A 20,846-nucleotide genomic window follows, 5' to 3' on the forward strand; every position below is an offset into this window, starting at 1 on the left:
CTACTCTAGATAGAAACAGATGCAGCTCAGTATTTGTGGTGTGTTAATTAAACAACATGAGCGTGGTGATTAATTCATCATGCACTACAATAATATTACATAATAATGCCCCATTCTTAGAATGCATATTCCATATTCCATATAGAAGAACATTTTCACATGAGCATATGCAGTTCCACACAGGCAAAATCTTTCACCTACAGAAGCACAATCACACATACATGTACATACAGTGCCTTGTGAAAATATTTGGCCCCCTTGAACTTTTCTACCTTTGCCACATTTCTGGCTTCAAACATAAAGATTAGTGTTGAGCGAGTATGTTCTGTCCGAGTATGCTCGGTCGAGCTCCGAGTATTTAGAGCTGCTCGGTGATATGGTTGAATCGCTCCCGTGTGCATGATTTGCAACTGTTTGGCAGCTTTATTACATGTGAGGAATGTGTAAGAAATAGACAATCCTCACATGTAGTAAAACTGTCTAACAGTCGCAAATCATGCACACGGGAGTGATTCAACCATATCACCGAGCAGCTGTAACTACTCGGAGCTCAGCCCGAGTATACTCGGGCAGAACATACTCGCTCAACACTAATAAAGATATAAAATTCTAATTTTTTGGGGAAGAATCAACAACAAGTGGGACACAATCGTGAAGTGGAACAAAATTTATTGGATATTTTAAACTTTTTAAACAAATTAAAAACTGAAAAGTGGGGCGTGCAATATTATTCGGCCCCTTTACTTTCAGTGCAGCAAACTCACTCCAGAAGTTCAGTGAGGATCTCTGAATGATCCAATGTTGTCCTAAATGACTGGTAATGATAATCAGAATCCACCTGTGTGTAATCAAGTCTCCGTATAAATGCACCTGCTCTGTGATAGTCTCAGGGTTCTGTTTCAAGTGCAGAGAGCAGCATGAAGACCAAGGAACACGTGCAGGGCGGTAGCCATGGGCGAAGCTCTGGCACGCTACATGAAAGTGTGGGTCCTGGCTGGGTGTGTGGACTTGTGCTGTGAGGGTGCTACACCAGTGCAGGCTGCATGAAACCAATATTGCTGGTTTGCCAGGACCAGATGTTTCACAGTTCAATGATGAAGACCACCATTCAAAAATAAACTTTTTACTGAACGGGAACACAGTCTTATGAACGTTTCCTTTTCAACTCGAAGCATTTTCCACACAGTTTCCTTCCTTTGTTTCTCTATTGCTCTTTATGTCCACTGTTTGTCACTACTTCACTACAACCAGCTTTAACTTTACAGTCCTGCTTAAGAAGATTCCTTTGCTCGCCCTTCGGCTCCACATCTTCTTTCCTCTTAGGGTGCCAGTATGGCCAAACTTAGCTTCAAGCTCTCTGATGCTCAGGAACTCCCGCCTGGGACAATCTAGATGTCTCTTATACTCAGTCCTGTCCAGACCCATTACCTTTCAAGCTACATACTCCAGGCCTCTCTGCTAGGTGTCCTCTCTCAGGACCCGTCTCTGGAAGGTCACTCTGTCTGTTAGTCGCTTCTGCTCTGGATCTCGCTATCCCTATAATTCGGTCTCCTCTCACTCAGAGACACCCCAGAATGTAGCACTGCTCACCTTGGACCTTTAGGTCCACTTGCTATGCACTTGAAACCCTATCTATCTCACTTCCAGGAAGTCCTCTCTCATCTTGCTACATAGCCCCTCCCTCTCTGGGCTAGTCTCAACTTTTAACTCTCACTGTCCCTGTCAACTACTTGTTGCTAGGTAGAATACATCTTCATCACTAACGATATAAATATTATAAAGCATCACATCACAAAAACACACATATTAACTCCATTAAAGCATAGCACAATTCACATTACATATTACAGTTCACATCACATCACATATTACATCAATATACTTGTTTCTTCAATGGGAAACGTGGGCAAAATATCCATATCCTTACACATTTACAAATAATTTACAAATAGATAAATATATACACACTTAGGGCTCGCTCACACGAACGTATAACATGGCTAAGTGCTATCCGATTCTGCATGAGAAACCAATCACAGCATGCTGCGAGTGCATAACCGGACCATGTAGAGTGCATTTCGAGTACAGTCTGATTTACTTGGTCACAGACAATAAAGACGATGGAGAAATAAAGTTCTCCATCTTCTCCACACTTCTGCTCTGATTTTCTCATGCGAGAGAATCGGATCACACTAAGATGACACTCGGATCAAACTCTAACAATGTCATTAACATATTTGGCCAGATTCTCTTGCATAGGAGAACATATGTCCGTCTGACCGCACACTAGAGGCACACTTTTATACACATATGTGAATTTATAAATACAGTATATAGCATCCAAACAGCTGTGGGTTCCTCACATGTGGATCTGAACAATAGACTTTATAACAGGCCTGTGAACTGCACTTCCCAGAAGCACAGAAGAATATAAAACAGGAAGAAGAGTGGAGAGCTAATCTCTAACTGATCTGGCTTTGGTTAGTCTGTTACCACTGCAATATCTGAGGAGGAGAGCTACTGTTTGTTTGAGGAGCCAGTGAGCAGCTCTTATTCTTTGGCATGGACCTGGAATGACTGACAAACTACATGTGAAGGACAAGTAGTGAGCTGTGTGTGTCAGCAGAGCGCCATAAGACTGCCGTGATGCTAGTATACCATAGACTCTTCACCAGGATGCCTACATTGGTCATGGGCAGTTATTTTATTGTTCGTAGCCAACATTACAGGATTGAGAGAGACCGTCCTCTGAACATTCAAGATACACAACCCCTGGCAAAAATTATGGAATCACCGGGCTCGGAGGATGTTTATTCAGTTGTTTAATGTTGTTGAAAAAAAGCAGATCACAGACATGGCACAAAACTAAAGTCATTTCAAATGGCAACTTTAGGGCTTTAAGAAACACTAAAATAAATCAAGATTAAAAATGTGGTACTCAGTAAGGGTAATTTTTTCAGACCAAGCAGAGGGAAAAAATTATGGAATCACTCTATTCTGAGGAAAAATTTATGGAATCACCCTGTAAATTTTAATTTCCAAAACTAACACCTAATTAGATCTGCTCGTTAGTTTGCATCTAAAAAGGAGTGATCATACCTTGGAGAGCTGTTGCACCAAGTGGACTGACAAGAATCATGGCTCCAACATGAAAGATGTCAATTGAAACAAAGGAGAGGATTATCAAACTCTTAAAAGAAGGTAAATCATCACACAATGTTGCAAAAGATGTTGGTTGTTCACAGTCAGCTGTGTCTAAAATCTGGACGAAATACAAACAACATGGGAAGTTTGTTAAAGGCAAACATACTGGTAGACCAAGTAAGACATCAAAGCATCAAGACCGGAAAATTAAAGCAATATGTCTCCAAAACAGGAAATGCACAACAAAACAAATGAGGAACGAACGTGAGGAAACTGTAGTTATTGTCTGTGACTTAACTGTAAGAAACCGCCTAAAGAAAATGGGATTTACATACAGAAAAGCTAAACATAAGCCATCATTAACACCTAAACAGAAAAAAACAAGGTTACAATGGGCTAAGGAAAAGCAATCGTGGACTGTGGATGACTGGATGAAAGTCATATTCAGTGATGAATCGCGAATCTGCATTAGGCAAGGTGATGATGCTGGAACTTTTGTTTTGTGCCATTCCAATGAGATTTATAAAGATGACTGCATAAAGAGAACATGCAAATTTCCACAGTCATTGATGATATGGGGCTGCATGTCAGGTAAAGGCACTGGAGAGATGGCTGTCATTACATCTTCAATAAATGCCCAAGTTTACATTGATATTTTGGACAGTTTTCCTATCCCATCAATTGAAAGGATATTTGGGGATGATGACATAATTTTTCAAGATGATAATGCATCCTGCCATAGAGCAAAAACTGTGAATACATTCCTTGAAAGAAGACACATAAGGTCAATGTCATGGCCTGCAAATAGTCCGGATCTCAATCCAATTGAAAATCTTTGGTGGAAGTTGAAGAAGATGGTCCATGACAAGGCTCCAACCTGCAAAGCTGATCTGGCAACAGCAATCAGAGAAAGTTGGAGCCAGATTGATGAAGAGTACTGTTTGTCACTCATTAAGTCCATGCCTCAAAGACTGCAAGCTGTTATTAAAGCCAGAGGTGGTGCAACAAAATACTAGTGATGCATTGGAGTGTTCTTTTGTGTGTTTGTTTTTCATGATTCCATAATTTTTTCCTCAGAATTGAGTGATTCCATAATTTTTTTCCCTCTTCTTGGTCTGAAAAAAATTACCCTTACTGAGTACCACATTTTTAATCTTGATATCTTTTAGTGTTTCTTAAAGCCCTAAAGTTGCCATTTGAAATGACTTTAGTTTTGTGCCAAGTTTGTGATCTGCTTTTTTTCAACAACATTAAACAACTGAATGAACATCCTCCGAGCCCGGTGATTCCATAATTTTTGCCAGGGGTTGTAGTGGTGTACCAGTGCTCTCAGCGCTAGGTTATCATTCACTCCTTGGATTGTATTGTCGTATTCAACAGTCTTTTAGACTTAGTAACAGCTTTTATAATGGGTGCCTCAATTGCTAATAGTCATTAAAAGCAGAAGTAAATCTTGGTTTTCCTGCACTTGGGGAAAAAATTCAGATTGGCACCTCCTCCTATCTTAAGCAGCTTGAGAAGTCCTCATGTGACCGCAGTTTTACAATATGCTTACTTACAGATACGTACTGATGAGTTGCACTTCCTGAGTCTCTCAATGTTTAGTGAAAAACTACAGCCCCTGCTTCATTGAGAGAAAGAGGAAAAAATCTAGTTGGCATGTGACCGTAAGTATGAAAATCACATATGAATGGTCATGTCTCATGTGGCAACCGCTGGTACTAGCAAGTCGAGCCAAATCCTGACAGTGAGCACGTTAGGATTTGGCATGCTACAGTGCTTAATTTGATAATTAATGTTACTAAAATAAAAATGGATGTAGTAACCCTTAAGAGTGATCTTTTACCAAATTGTTCACTTTCCTCTCACACTTTTCTCCCCCATACTGTCTTCTCACACATTTCCTCATACTGTATCTCAAAGTTTTCTCCTCCATACTGTCCCCTTACACATTTCTCCTCCAATACTGTTCCCTCATACTTTTACCTCCATACTGTCTCCTCACACTTTCCCCTTCATACTTTCTCGTTACACGTTTCTGCCCCATACTGCACCCTAAAACACTCTTCATACAGTCTCCTCACACATTTCTCACATCATACTGTCTCTTCCCACATTTCTCCAACCCTTGCTGTACCCTCACACATCTCTCCTCCCATACTGTCCCCTCACACTAATCCCCCTATACTGTCCCCTCACACTTTTCTTCACCCCTGCTGTGCCCTCACACCTTTCTTCCCCTGAATTTCTACTCACAATTTCCCCTGATACTATTCCCTCACAAGTTTCTCCCCGAATATTGTGACTAGAGATGAGCGTTGTTCTACTCGAACTGTTCGCCAATCTCAAATTCGAGCTGTTTTGGGCGGTGTTCGAGCCGTTCGGCGAACACGAACAATTTGAGAAAAATTCGGCTGTTCGAGGTTATGTTCGATAACTGTTCGTGCACCAAAATCATAACTGGATTTTTTCTCAGTAATGATGAAAATTAATGTTAATACGCAGTTTGAGTGTACAGCGGGGTGGGGGGAGGGGCAGGGGATGGATCTCTGCAGGAACAATGAAGATCTCCATTTTTTTTTTCTCTTTCCCGCATTTACAGTGGGGAGGTGCAACCTGTCAGCCTATAAGCAGCGCACACACGGAGCGAAGTGCTTTTTTTCACACAAGCAAGGGCATGTGTCATTGGCAGTGTATGTCACATGTCCTTGCCCTATAAGACCAAGCCATTTTCCTCGTCGCCACTATTTTCTCACTGCTGCAGCTGCGTGTTAGACGGCACCGCTGTTGCTGTGTGCGCTATACCTTGTTAATTTCAAGCCAATTTTCGCACAAATCTACAGATAGCTTGGGAGTAGGGAATAGTTGTGATTGCAGTCCTTTTAAGGACTAGGTTACAGCATTTCCTACGACTTTTATCAGGCAGGTCTGTGCTCTTAAATAGATAGATTGTGGGAGTAAAGACTAATTGTAATTGGAGTCCTTTTCAGGACTAGGTTACATCAGTTCCTATCAGTTTTTGCCAGGCAGGTCTGTGCCAATGCTGTGCAAGTTTTTTTCACAGCATTTGGCTGAATCTAGCAAAGCTAATCCTTTTTGGCCTATTGCAGAGTGTGTTAGTCAGTGGAGTAGCCTATCTGTGTTGCAAGATATACCACCTGTGTATAGAATACCAATTTTTTTACTGCACCTAGTGAAGTAAAATCTTTTGGGCATAGCATCATTCTATTAATCCATCTATACTGACCTCCATCAGGTTGCAAATTGAATATAATTTTTTTCTGCATCTAGCTCTGAAAAAATATTGGGCTTCTAGCTGTGTGTGGGACTTGTTGTATTAGTCCATCTATACTGACCTCCATCAGGTTGCAAACTGCATATATTTTTTTCTTCATCTACCTCTGAAAAAATATTGTGCTTCTAGCTGTGTGTGGGACTTGTTGTATTAGTCCATCTATACTGACCTCCATCAGGTTGCAAACTGAATATATTTTTTTCTGCATCTACCTCTGAAAAAATATTGGGCTTCTAGTTGTGTGTGGGACTTGTTCTATTAATCCATCTATACAGACCTCCATCAGGTTGCAAACTGAATATATTTTTTTCTGCATCTACCTCTGAAAAAATATTGGGCTTCTAGCTGTGTGTGGGACTTGTTGTATTAGTCCATCTATACTGACCTCCATCAGGTTGCAAACTGAATATATTTTTTTCTGCATCTACCTCTGAAAAAATATTGGGCTTCTAGCTGTGTGTGGGACTTGTTCTATTAATCCATCTATACAGACCTCCATCAGGTTGCAAACTGAATATATTTTTTTCTGCATCTACTTCTGAAAAAATATTGGGCTTCTAGCTGTGTGTGGGACTTGTTGTATTAGTCCATCTATACTGACCTCCATCAGGTTGCAAACTGAATATATTTTTTTCTGCATCTACCTCTGAAAAAATATTGGGCTTCTAGCTGTGTGTGGGACTTGTTCTATTAATCCATCTATACAGACCTCCATCAGGTTGCAAACTGAATATATTTTTTTCTGCATCTACCTCTGAAAAAATATTGGGCTTCTAGCTGTGTGTGGGACTTGTTGTATTAGTCCATCTATACTGACCTCCATCAGGTTGCAAACTGAATATATTTTTTTCTGCATCTACCTCTGAAAAAATATTGGGCTTCTAGCTGTGTGTGGGACTTGTTCTATTAATCCATCTATACAGACCTCCATCAGGTTGCAAACTGAATATATTTTTTTCTGCATCTACCTCTGAAAAAATATTGGGCTTCTAGCTGTGTGTGGGACTTGTTGTATTAGTCCATCTATACTGACCTCCATCAGGTTGCAAACTGAATATATTTTTTTCTGCATCTACCTCTGAAAAAATATTGGGCTTCTAGCTGTGTGTGGGACTTGTTCTATTAATCCATCTATACAGACCTCCATCAGGTTGCAAACTGGATATATTTTTTTCTGCATCTACCTCTGAAAAAATATTTGGCCTTCTAGCAGTGTGTGGGACTTTCTCTTAGTCCATCTATACTGACCTCCATCAGGTTGCAAATTAAAAATAATTTTTATCTGCATCTAGCTCTGAAAAAATATTTGGCCTTCTAGCAGTGTGTGGGACTTTCTCTATTAGTCCATCTATACTGACCTCCATCAGGTTGCAAATTAAAAATAATTTTTATCTGCATCTAGCTCTGAAAAAATATTTGGCCTTCTAGCAGTGTGTGGGACTTTCTCTATTAGTCCATCTATACTGACCTCCATCAGGTTGCAAATTGAATATAATTTTTTTCTGCATCTAACCCAGCCAATAGTTTTGGCCTAATACCACAGTTTGGCCACTCAGCTCTGCTCGGTTCCCATCCATTGTTTTTTTGTGCAAACAACTCCAGAGTTGTTAATTAGTTAACCACCAAAATGAGTGGAAAAAGGCCTGCTGCTGGTGGAAAGGGGAATAGGCATGTTGGGAAGGGGAAAAAAGGTTGTGTCCGTGGGGTAGGTGTTAAAGCAACAGTAACATCTGCAGAAGAAAGACCATCTTCCAGCCAAACTAAAATGTCTACTTCTTTTAGCGGACAATGTGATAAGATCCCTTTCTTACGGCCACGCCAATCGCTACAAATTCCAGATGAGGCACAAAAACAGCAGGTGCTTCAACGGATATCAAGTGCTCCTTTAAGTGGGCTCTCCTCCACATCAACTTCAACATCACAAATACTCCAGTCCTCAAAGGTGTCACCCCAATCGCACTTGCTTCCTCACAGCTCCCAAATCTCCAGCTGCCCGTCTGAGTATGAGGTAGAACAGATGGTTGAGTCTGCAGAGCTGTTTACTCATACTATAGCCTGGGAATCAGAGGTCGACTCCAGCGCTTCTGTGAATCCAGACGAGGAAATGATCTGCACTGATGCCCAGAATCTTTATGAGTCGGATCCAGGACCAGACGCAGAAGGTTCTGACCATAATGTAGACCCTCATTCCCAAACTGTAACTCCTGTTGGTGGAGACAATGAGGAAGACGATGATAAGACTCAAATACCTGATTGGAGCGACAATTTTAGTTTTTTGTCAGGGCAGGAACAGGTTGGCTCTAAGGACGACGGGTGTGATAACGCACAGGGTGATGATGATGAGGTTGGAGATCCCAATTACTGTCAACCCACAGTCAGCCAAGAGATGAGGTCAGCAGAGGAGGTGGAGGAAGATGCTAGTGACGACGAGGTCAGGTTGCGCCTTCCTGGACAGAGACGTAGTACTGGAAGCACGTCAACAACTGCATCCTCAAACACAACTCTGCCTCTCACCACAAGTCGTGGTGGCTCTTCAAGTCGCATGGGTGCTAAGCCTTGCATAGCCTGGGCATTTTTTCAGATCGATAAAGATGACCCAACTCGTGTTATCTGTAACATTTGTCAGCAAAAGCTAAGTAGAGGCCAAAAAATACATAGTTTGAGTACTTCATGCATGAACCGGCACATGGACATGAAGCATAAGTTGCAGTGGGAAGCTCAGTGTGCTACAATGCGGCCTAGCCGGCCGGGCCAACCACCGTTTGCCATATCTTGTGCATCCGCGGCCTCTTCATCCTCTGTGACTGGGGGGACAGCAGTCACACCTGTTTTGGGGCGCAGACCTGCCACCTCTTTACCCGCAACAGCCAGCGTGATTGGCAGGTCATCATTTTCTTTGGAGGTTGTAACACCAGCTGGTGTTGAGCGCTGTCTGACATCGATAGCACCACCTTTGGATCAAGGCAACCTAACATGTCCGCCTGCATCTTCCTCACAGACCGGCAGTTTGCCGGGGACACCCTTATCAACCCCGTCTAAGCACAATAGCCAGCCCTCGGTCCCTCAGATGTGGACAAGTAAAAGACCATTTCCTCCTAGCCATGAGAAAGCTAAGAGGTTGAATTTCACCATCTGCAAGTTCTTGGCTACAGAAATGCTGCCTTTCCGCCTGGTGGACACAGAGGATTTTCGAGACCTTATGTCCGTCGCAGTGCCCCAGTACCAGATGCCCAGTCGGCACTACTTCTCAAAGAAAGGTGTGCCTGCGCTCCACCAGCATGTCGCACACAACATCACCGCTTCTTTGAGAAACTCTGTGTGTGACAGGGTGCATTTCACCACAGACACTTGGACGAGTAGGCATGGACAGGGGCGTTACATGTCGCTGACTGGGCACTGGGTAACTATGGTGACAGCAGGACAAGGGGCTGCTGTCCAAGTCTTGCCGTCCCCACGAGTTGTGCGTCAATCCTCTTTATGTCAAAGTTCCTCCACTGCTTCTGCCTCCTCAACCTCCTCTCGGTCTTCCACCTGCACCCAAAGCCTATCTGGTCATGCCACAAGCTTTCTAACTGCGCAGAAGGGATCCTGCACACCTCCTTACTATGCTGGCAGTAGGGCTCAACGTCATCAGGCGGTTTTTACATTTTAATGTCTGGGAAATGTGAGTCACACAGCTGAGGAGTTGTGGTCAGCTCTGGAGAACCAATTTCATGAATGGTTGTCTCCACTGGACCTGAAACCAGGGAAGGCCATGTGCGACAATGCTGCAAACCTGGGTGCGGCCCTTCGCCGGGGCAATGTCACACACGTGCCTTGTATGGCTCACGTGTTGAACCTGGTTGTCCAGCAATTTTTAGCCCACTATCCCAGACTAGATGGCCTTCTGCAGAGGGCACGGTCGCTGTGCGCTCACTTTCGCCGTTCGCATCCCGCAGCTCAGCGACTTACATCTCTACAGAAGTCGTTGGGCCTGCCACTTCACCGGCTAAAATGCGATGTGCCTACCCGGTGGAATTCAACTCTGCACATGTTGCAGCGACTGTGGCAGCACTGACAAGCCCTGGTGCAATACGTTCTGACGTATAGCCTGGGCCAACGAGATCCAGAGGTGGGGCAAATCACGCTGGAGGAGTGGTCTCAGATCAGGGACCTATGCACCCTTCTGCACAGTTTTGAAATGGCGACGAAGATGTTTAGTGCTGACGATGCCATTATCAGCATGACTATTCCGGTGATTTACATGCTGGAGCACATGTTAAACAGAATTCGGAGTCAGGTGGTGGCACAAGAGGAGGTGGAGGAAGTAGAGGAGGAGGAGTTGTATGCGGAAGGGCTAACATCTGCAAGGTCCAGACGGTCGGCAGCACCAAGGCGGCAGGCATGTGAGGGTGGGGGAGATGGTTTTACCAGGGCGCATGGTAGCAGCCAAACTAGTGAGGAAGGTGCAGGAGCCCAGGAAGAAGTGGAGGACGAACTGATGCAAAACTCATCAGATGAGGGAGACCTTGATCACATTTCTGTTGTGCGAGGTTGGGGGGAGAGGACAGAGGAAGGAAGCATGATTGTTACCTCGCCACCAACACAACAGGGACTTGGTGCTCCTGGATGCGCAACACACATGAGTGCCTTCTTGCTGCACTACCTGCAACATGACCCTCGAATTGTGAGAATTAGAAATAATCCTGACTACTGGGTTGCCACACTGTTAGATCCCCGGTACAAAAGTAAATTTGCAGAAATTATTCCTGCCATAGAAAGGGATGCACGCATGCAGGAGTATCAGCAGAGACTGTTGCAGAATCTTACATGTGCTTTTCCACAAAATACCAGTGGTGCACGTAGTGAATCTCACAGTTCCAACTTGCCAACCGTGGGACCGTCAAGTGTTCAGCACTCAAACCGTAACAGAACCACAGTATCTGCTGGTAACATCAATTTTGCGGAATCATTTCACCACTTTTTTAGCCCATCCTTTGCAAGGCCACAGGAGACAAGAAGTCTGACACATAGTCAACGCCTAGAGACGATGGTACAGGAGTATCTCCAAGTAAACATTGAAGCCACGACTGTGTCACTGGACCCTTGCTCTTTTTGGGCTTCCAATCTGGATAAATGGCCGGAGCTAGCCACTTACGCCTTGGAGATCTTGTCATGCCCCGCAGCCAGGGTTCTGTCTGAACGTGTGTTCAGCGCTGCTGGTGGTGTGCTGACAGATAAGAGCACGCGACTCTCCACTGATAATGTAGACAGACTCACGTTCATAAAGATGAACAAATCATGGATCCGAAACGACTTTTCTACCCCTGTGTCATCCTGGGGAGAGTAAAAGCTTGATGATTGGTTAAAATCACCCTACCAACCGTTTTAAGCTTTCAAATTACTAATCATGTTTATCTGTATCTTGGCTGGAAAATAATTTGGGCTTTGTAGCAGTGTGCAGCACTGATTCTATTAGGCCATCTATAATAAGCTCCACCAGATTTAAAATTACTAATCATGTTTATCTGTATCTTGACTGGAAAATAATTTGGGCTTTGTAGCAGTGTGCAGCACTAATCCTATTAGGCCATCTATACTAAAGCTTCACCAGATTTAAAATTAATAATAATTTTTAGCTGCATCTAGCCTGGAAAATAATTTTGGGGCTCCGAGATGCGCAAGACACATAAGTGCCTTCTTGCTGCACTACCTGCAGCATGACCCTCATATTGTCAGAATTCGAAGTAATCATGACTACTGGGTTGCCACACTCTTAGATCCCCCAAACTTTTCGATCAACCTTTTCATTTTAATAAAGACCACAAAAATGGTCATTTTTGAAATTATAAGCATTAGCAGGTTGTTAGAAACTGAAATCAAACAGTTTTCAACTCAAAACTTTATTCTAGGTGATGTTACATTTTCACATAGGACCCCTTGTTCGAAAGGAGCTTCTGAACTCTCTCGTCCATTGAATTTGTCAGGTTTTGGATGGTTTCTGCTTCAATTGTTTTGCATGAGGACAGAATACCCTCCCAGAGCTGTTGCTTAGATGTGAACTGCCTCCCGCCATCATAGACACTCCTTTTAATGATGCTCCAAAGGTTCTGAATGGGGTAGAGGTCAGGGGAGCATGGGGGTCACACCATAAGTTTGTCCCCTTTTATGCCCATATCAGCCAGAGATGCAGATGTTTTATGTGCAGCATGAGATGGTGCATTATCATGCAGAAAAATGATCTTGCTGTGAAATACACGGTTCTTCTTCTTGATCCATGGCAGGAAGTGCTGTTTGAGAAAATCCACATACATTATGGAGTTCATCTTTAGCGCCTTCAGGGATCCTAAAGGGGCCGACAATCTCTCTCCCCATGATTCCAGCCCAAAACATTACTCCACCTCCTCCTTGTTGGCGCTGTAGCCGTGTTTGCGTGGGGTGTCCATCAACCAGCCATCCTCCACTCCATCCATCTGGACCATCGAGCGCTGCACGGCACTCATCCGTGAACAAAATAGTTTTGAAATCAGTCTTCATGTAATGTTTGGCCCACTGGAGCCGTTTCTACTTGTGTGAAGTGGATAGAGGAGGTCGACAGGATGGCGTATGCACAGCTGCAAACCTCTGAAGGACCCTGCATCTTGTTGTTCGGGGGACGTTGGAGGCACCAGCAGCTTCAAAAACTTGTCTGCTGCTATGACAAGGCTTTTTTGCCGCTGCTCTTTCAACCTGACGTAATTGCCTGTAGGAAAGAGTCCTCAATTTGCCCTTATCAGCACGCACACGTGTGTACTGTGAATCAGCTACATACTTCTTGATTGCCAAGACACTTCATCCTGATCATCGCACAATGTTGATTGTAGTCATGCCTTGACCTAAACACTCCACAATTTGTTGCTTCTCAGCAGCCGACACATCCTTTTTCTTTCCCATTTTGGCAGAAAATGTAGGCTGCTTAATAATGTGAGACAGCCTTCTTAAGTAGTCTTGCCTTTCATTGGACACACCTGCCAAACTAATTAGCACAGGTGTCTGCAATTGCTTACAGTGATATAAAGAGCCCTGACACACATCACCATCAATGAGTTTAACTGACAAACAAACAAATTCTTCCCTTATCACTCCTAAACACTTTTTGCATAATAATTTGGAACACAGTGTACATGTGCTTTTCCACACAACACCAGTGGTTCACGTAGTGAATCTTACAGTTCTAACTTGCCAACCGTGGTCTGTATGGAGTTGTTCAATAAAGGGCCCAAAATTAAGATAACATAGATGGGAGAGGTCTCTATGAATAGGAATTCCTAAGTATTTGATACCCTGTGAGGGCCAGGCAAAGGGAAAGTTGGACTGGATGGAATCCTATATGGATTTGGGGAGGGAGACATCGAGGGCCTCAGACTTCGCTGCATTGATTTTAAAATTTGACCATGTAACAAAGTGATCTATTTCAGCCATAACAGCATGGATGGATATATGTGATTGAGTGATATATACTAGGACATCATCAGCAAATAGAGAGCACTTGTACTCGGTGCCTCCCACCTCAATCCACCTAATATTGGGGTTATGGCGAATTGATGAGAGCAGGTGCTCCGTCACTAGGATGTATAAGAGAGGGGACAGAGAACATCCCTGCCTTGTCCCATTGGTGATTGTGAAAGGTGATGAAAATGTTCTGACGCGCCCCCTGGGCCTTGGGACACCCGGAGCCGGACCCTTTTTGGTGGATGCTGGTGGTTGTAGTCTCCGTGGTGGCAACCCGGTTCCGTGGCTCAGGGCGGTCAAACCAGTGGCGGAACTATTTATGTGGTTTTGATGTTTAAATGTCCGACTACGCCACCCATGGATTGCGGTCAGAGTGAACCGCCGCTCCAGGGCAGACCGCTGAGGCTGGTGTTGTGGGTGCAGCAGAGCGTAGCATAACTCCCCACGGGAGGAGTATAGCCTCAGGGCAGTGTATGCGGAGGATGGGGGTGATGGTGCAGGGCAGCAGCAGTAATGACACAGAGTCAGTGATGCAGTCCAGGGCCTTTACTCACAGTTCTTATTATCCAGACCACGTCTGCAGGTAACGGCTGCCCACGTCGTACTGTGCTCACCAGGTGAGGGGCTCAGACAACTCCCAGATAACTTTGGAGTGCTTCACAGGACCCCCTTTGTGTGTCCTTTGTCTGGCCTTTCTTACCAACCCTTCTGTCCGGCTGCCTCGGGCCTCCTCTTGGTAAACTTGGCGCCAATTTCCCTGACCCTATGTGGTGCCTTCCTAGCGGGTGTAGCGAGGGGCTGCGCCACATAAAATGTCACAGCCTCCTGTTTCTAGCTGAGGGTCGTTTCCTGCCTCCACTAGTTTCGGGGACCGGTCTCCCCCTTTGGCCTGACCCCTCCACGCAGGTGGATTCGGGCGTGCGGTGGCGACTCGCCCGTCCGCACCCCTGAGATCCCTTCGTTCCTCGTTCCTGGAGCCTTCTCCGCTCCTCTTCCTTCCTTCTCCCTCTTCCAGGCCTGGGCCTCTGTTACTAGGCCCGCCTCCGGAGCAGAGCTCATGCAGAGCCCCTGCTCCCTGCCACTTCTGCTCAGACTTCTCTGCACTGAACTAAGATGGTGCCCACCTTTTATACTCCCTTCTCAATGCACCCAGGAACTGCTTCCTCCCTGCTCCTGCACTACAGGGTTCCCCTTCCTCAGTGTTCCCTCCCCCCACTCCAGCCAGGGACAGGGACTGTCGTGCCCATCTCAGGGGCATATTGGTCGCCCTGCCCCACGGCAATGTGGTGTAATGCATGCAGGTGTCGGGTCCTGATCCACACTACATCCTTACCTGAGAGTGAGATATCACACCTCTGGGTGAAGTGCAATACCTCTGTAGCAACCGAGCCCTCAGGGTGCTACAGTTCCATTTATCTTCAGCCTAGGTGACGTATTGCGATACAGGGCCGTGATTTTGGCTATAAAAGGGTCCCCTAGACCCCTACCCCAAGCTTTTTAAGAGAATCATATATGGCGCGCCAGGAGACTCTATGGAATGCTTTCTCAGCATCCAATGAGAGTATCTAATTACAAATTTTTAACTGCATCTAGCCCAGGAAATTCTTTGTGCCTAGTAGCAGGGTCTGCTAGTCAGTGGATTATCCCGGATGTTAAGCAAGCTACACCACCTGTAGTTTGGACACTTCATTTTTTCAAAGGAAATGCTTCGGGACCACGGGATACTCAGTGAAGAGCATCAGGAGGCACCCCAAGGCATAGGGGCTCGGACTGGCAGTAGGATGCCTTGCGGCGGACAGCCGAGCTCGATCCTTATAAAAGCTTTTTAACTGCAGCAGCTTTAGTGGACGCTACTGGAGCTGGAATTACGCGGCTGCTGGCATGAGACTTGCCCTCCAATAGATCCTTGTAAATGGATTTAAAGTGTATTTATTCAAATTAGAGAGACAGTTTAAATTAAAAAGCTTAGAGCTGCCTCCACCACAGGGGGGCTCGCTCGACCCACCAGCGGACAGGCACCAGTATTGGGAGAGGGGGGCTGGCCGTCAGGGTTCACCGCGGCTCTGGCACAAACCCGGCGACACGGAGGTGGCACGGGCAGGAGCGGACTGAACGTGTCGGCTTCTCACTTTTTGGATTTTAGAAGGGCATGACATGCCTATATCTGTGTCTCCCCCTCCTTTTACTCCTCCACCTCTTTTCTTTTCGCATGACTATATGTACTTGTCACTTTTCCATGTGTTAGTTGTGTCTTCTGAGCAGTTTGTCAGCTTTTGGACACCTTTGAAGGTGTTTTCTATGTGTTTCTATGTGTTTTTGTTTGCCTGCCATTGGTTTTAACGGTGTTCGAAGGTGTTCGACGAACAGTTCGACGAACAGTTCGGCGAACACACGGGTGTTCGACGAACCGAACCGAACTCGAACACTACGGGGGTGGCTCAACACTAATTGTGACCTCACACTTTCCCTTGATATTGTCCTCTCACACTTCCCCCATACTGTCATCTAACACTCCCACCATACAGCCCCATTACACTTTTCTCTGCTCATACTGTCTCCTGACACTTTCCTCCTTGTACTGTCCGCTCACAGTGTCCCCTTCTGTCTCCTCACATTTTTCCTCTTTCATACTGACCTCTCACACTTTTCTCCTCCATACTGTTCCCCACACTTTCCCCTCTATAGTCCCCTCACAAGATCACCCCACCAAATAACACTCCTGTTTCTTCAGCTCTGTTTCAGCACTTACTTTACCTCAGTTTACCTCCTCTGTGGTGCAGGAGTGAAGTCAGCTGTGTGGTCAGCTGACCTGATCATGCTGCTGGTGGTCAGAGATTCAAGTGTACAGGGAGCCGGCATTTAACATGTTCCTTGAGCCGGCTGTTTAAAAAAACATTTTGCAGGACAGCTGAGTCCCACACCTCAGACTGCCCCATTAGGCAAATGCCCCCCCCCCCTTCAGCCCCCCTTCCTAAATACGCCCCTGTTTAAAGAGACATTACATCATCAATTCTTCTGGAAGTATGTGCAGCAACATAAAGATAACAAATACTTGATGGGTTTCCGGGCCATTTAATCATGCAACTAAATGTGATGTGACATATAGTAGATCAGGTATTAAATAGAGATTTAAAAGGAATCTGTCACCAGGTTTTTGCTATTCCACAGATGCATCATTTACTGTACTGAGCTGCTTACTAGAGCTTTGATAAAATCACTGTTTTATCTGTGGCAGATCTACCAGTTCTATGGAATGCTGAGCTCTGTATAATTCTGCCCACACCACTGATTGGCAGCTTTCTGTATATACTATGCATAAGTCGAAAGCTACCAAACAGTGGTAGGGGTGTCACCAGGGTACATTGTAGGGGTGAACCCTTTACTATCAGTCACACTTACAGGTGGGCTTCACATACTTACATCACAAAGGAACCCACTGACTAATAAATTGATCTTCAGCAGCTCCTAGATGTCGGACCTCTTTTTAGTGAAACACTCCATCTACTTCCTTAAACTTATTGAAGGAGAGAAGGTTGGAAGAGAATCTTTCTGTCAAATGTCCGTACAGGCTACATTGCAATCAGCGCTGCCATTCAGAGGTAAGGATCACTGACTACTGTTTGCTGTTCAGGGCAGTTCATCCTCAGAGCAACTAAACAGTCTGGCAGTTCTCACAACCTACACGTCTTCATAGTTTTACGTAGAGAAGTAGTGGCGAGCTACCGGGTAACATTCCACATTTATATTTCCTGTAACCAATCTCTCAAGTTCTCAGTGTCCTCCCACTTTGTTTTCCCCAAACACACTAATACTCTCATTGCAGGCTTCTGACTTTAGTACAGTACATATCTGGTATGGGACTAGTCTATCTTCTCTCCAAAGCATTTTCTGTCTGCCAACTACTTCTTTCTATCACTGTGTGCACCCCTGTGTCACCATTCACATGCCGAGATGGCACTTTGTGCTGATGGCACTGTATGTTTCCTCAATCATTCTCTGATGTGTTCTGTATAGCAGCCCTTTGCCCACATTGCCTCCTCCTCTGCCACCAGAAAAGAGCCATGTTTTAATGTGGAATGGAATTTTATGGAGCAGGGCGGAAGATCGGGATGTAAAACAAAAATAAAAAATATAAATGTGTAATGTTTGATGACAGGGCTGGTGCCACCTTAGGCTCTGACTGTCCTTTCTTCTGTGGGGTAGGCAGGAGTGGATTATTTGGTTGGACTGGTTCCTCTACAGGATTGGGAGTTTAACAGGAGTCTGCCAGGTGCTTACAAAAATTAGGTTGTTTGTTACATGAATCTCATGATTTTGGTATGGATTGAAAAGGACTGATTTATACTTATTGATTGCTTTGGCTTACCCTTGATCATGTTCTAGAAGTGATACCATATGATTATCTGCATTGTATTATTAACATGCCACTAATAGTGGTTAGATCTTAAATGGCATTCAATATAAGTACTGGTTTTGATGTGTACATAGATTAATAGGCACTATGTTGCTAGTCTCATGGCTGGGACAGTGGACTGACTGAGTCAGCGCAAAAAGCATTTACGCATCCCCTGGATGAATGACAGAGAGTATAACATGGTCTTTTTTCCTAACCATATACATCTAGACAGAGCAACCTGGCAGTAGGAAAAGACCTCAGGAGCCCAGGAAAAAATATTTGCATTACAGCTAGTTAGAAGGTAGTGGTGAGGAGCACTTACTATATACTACTACAAAGCTATAAAGAATGCCACTGGAAAGCATGTAAAAACTTTGCTTTTTGAGAAGAGTGCCAGAAAGTCCAGAAAATGTCTATTATCTTAAAGAAATATTCTAATCTTAGACATTTATGACGTCTACATAGGAGCAGAGGTAAGGGAGTCAGAACAGTATTTCATGGACGCATTCACCATTATGGTAAATTGAAAAGTGGGCTTGTTTTGTGTTGGTCTCTCCGTGGAAGATTGTAAGTGGCTTGCTAAAAGTGGAGCAAGCAGCATTTCGTGTGGCTATGCTATAAATTTGTAAGATGATAATACCTCTTTCAACAAATTAAACCTAGTCTGCATTGTACAGGCAATACTATATTTCATGACACTCAGCATCTTCCTTAAACTACAGATTCTCCTACAAGAAGTCTTGTCCAGCATTCAAAGTAGCTTAACACTTTCCATGAGTTGGATGAACAGACCCTTTATACAGAAGATTAGAATTACTGTAGTGTTTTTTTCTTCCCGCTGTTAATATTCAAAGAGGCATTGAGTAATGTTGTAAATGCATTTCTAGGAGAGAAATTGCATATGTCGTTGACTTACACCTTACAATCTTTTGCCTTAAATAGTTTGCGTCTTTATTGTAAATGTAAGAAAATCTGTAAAGATGCATTGTGGAAATAGTAACAGTTAAATGACTTCTTATGAATGTTTTCTCAAAGAACCTTTATGTACGCATTTGTGTCTAGGAAATCTCTCACAGTCTTGTATGTAATGCATTTGGTTCACTTACAAGTAGTATACAGGTTGGTATTAAATAGACACTGTCATTTTAACAAACTTTGCATAAATCAACAGTGCATGTGGATATAACAACACTGTTATCAGAGACATCTTCATTTATGAGCCGCTTCTTCATACCCCCCTGCCTCCAGAATTAATTCATATCTCTAAAAAAACTGCTAAAATCTGTCTTGCTCAAGACAGTGAGGGATCAGATTACAGCTGCCTGCTAAGGCTGTGGAGAGGGCAAGAATGAGAAGGAGGGAAAAGCAGAGTGATATAGAAAGGAGGTCATACGCGGACTAAAGAAATATTTAAAAAGTAATTAAAAAAAGTTTTCCTGCACCTCCAACTTAGTAGACATCGCCTCTTTCCCAACAGCAAGATTACAGAATATTTTAAGAGAAAATGCCAGAAACATCATGGCTGCCATGCATTTTGGCAAAGAAATACGTGCTCATTGGTAAACATTCTCAATATGATTGTGCAACATTTTTTTATACAAATTTACCCCCTTCAACAATGTGGTGCCTATTGCCAGGATAGAGTGTGGTCACTTCAGCCATACTTAGATACTGAACATGCTGAAGAACTATCGATCTCTATAAGCATCGTAAGACAGCGAAGGGATGAATAATATGAAGCAAGAAACTGAGACTTGTGTCTATTGAGATCCTCCATCGGCAGGTGATGAAGGACGTGTGTCGCTTACTGAGCCCCATTCGAAAATGCTACAAAAATGTTAGTAGGGATAACTGGTATAAGCGAAATTATTCCCCTCTTTATTTTTTTGGAAATACCACTACAACAAGGATGCAACAAGGGAAAGAGGAAGAATAGCAACTTTCAAACTTATCCCATATCACTCGGTCTGTTGGGGGTCATGTCGCTTCCCATAGCTTTTTCACAGGCCATAGTGCATGGGTCTACCTGCACTACTTCACATTGATTTATAAGTGCCATTAATATCTCCCTCTGGCTCTATTTGGGGTGCGGAGGGCAAAAAATGTAACATACTTAAGACTTTTATTGCTCTGCTGCCCCCAAAAATTGTTTTGTCACAGCTTATTAATTATTTACCATCATCCTCATTTCTTGTGGATATGAGGATTTTTTTAGTTTTACTGATATTCCCCCAATAAGTCACTGAGCAGAATTGGGCCTCTCTGTAGAGCTGGGCACAAAACCCAACTATTGAACTTAAAAAAAATAACTTATATTATTATGAATATCATCATTTTTTGCAAACATTTTTATGAATTTTTATGGTGCCTTGGCTTATGTAAATTGCCCTCATACTCTAGTGGGCCATTTGCTGATTTGGTCCCTATGTTCAGGACTGTCATCTTAAAAGACTGCTATAGAGTTGTTTTTCATCAGTAATTCACCGGCTTGGAGGGGTAATCCAAGTAGGAATTGAACCCTGATTCTACATTATCCATGGT

This window comes from Phyllobates terribilis, unplaced genomic scaffold, assembly GCF_046119375.1.
Source record: "Phyllobates terribilis strain yellow unplaced genomic scaffold, ASM4611937v1 Scaffold_3__8_contigs__length_932513732, whole genome shotgun sequence".
Taxonomy (NCBI): domain Eukaryota; kingdom Metazoa; phylum Chordata; class Amphibia; order Anura; family Dendrobatidae; genus Phyllobates; species Phyllobates terribilis.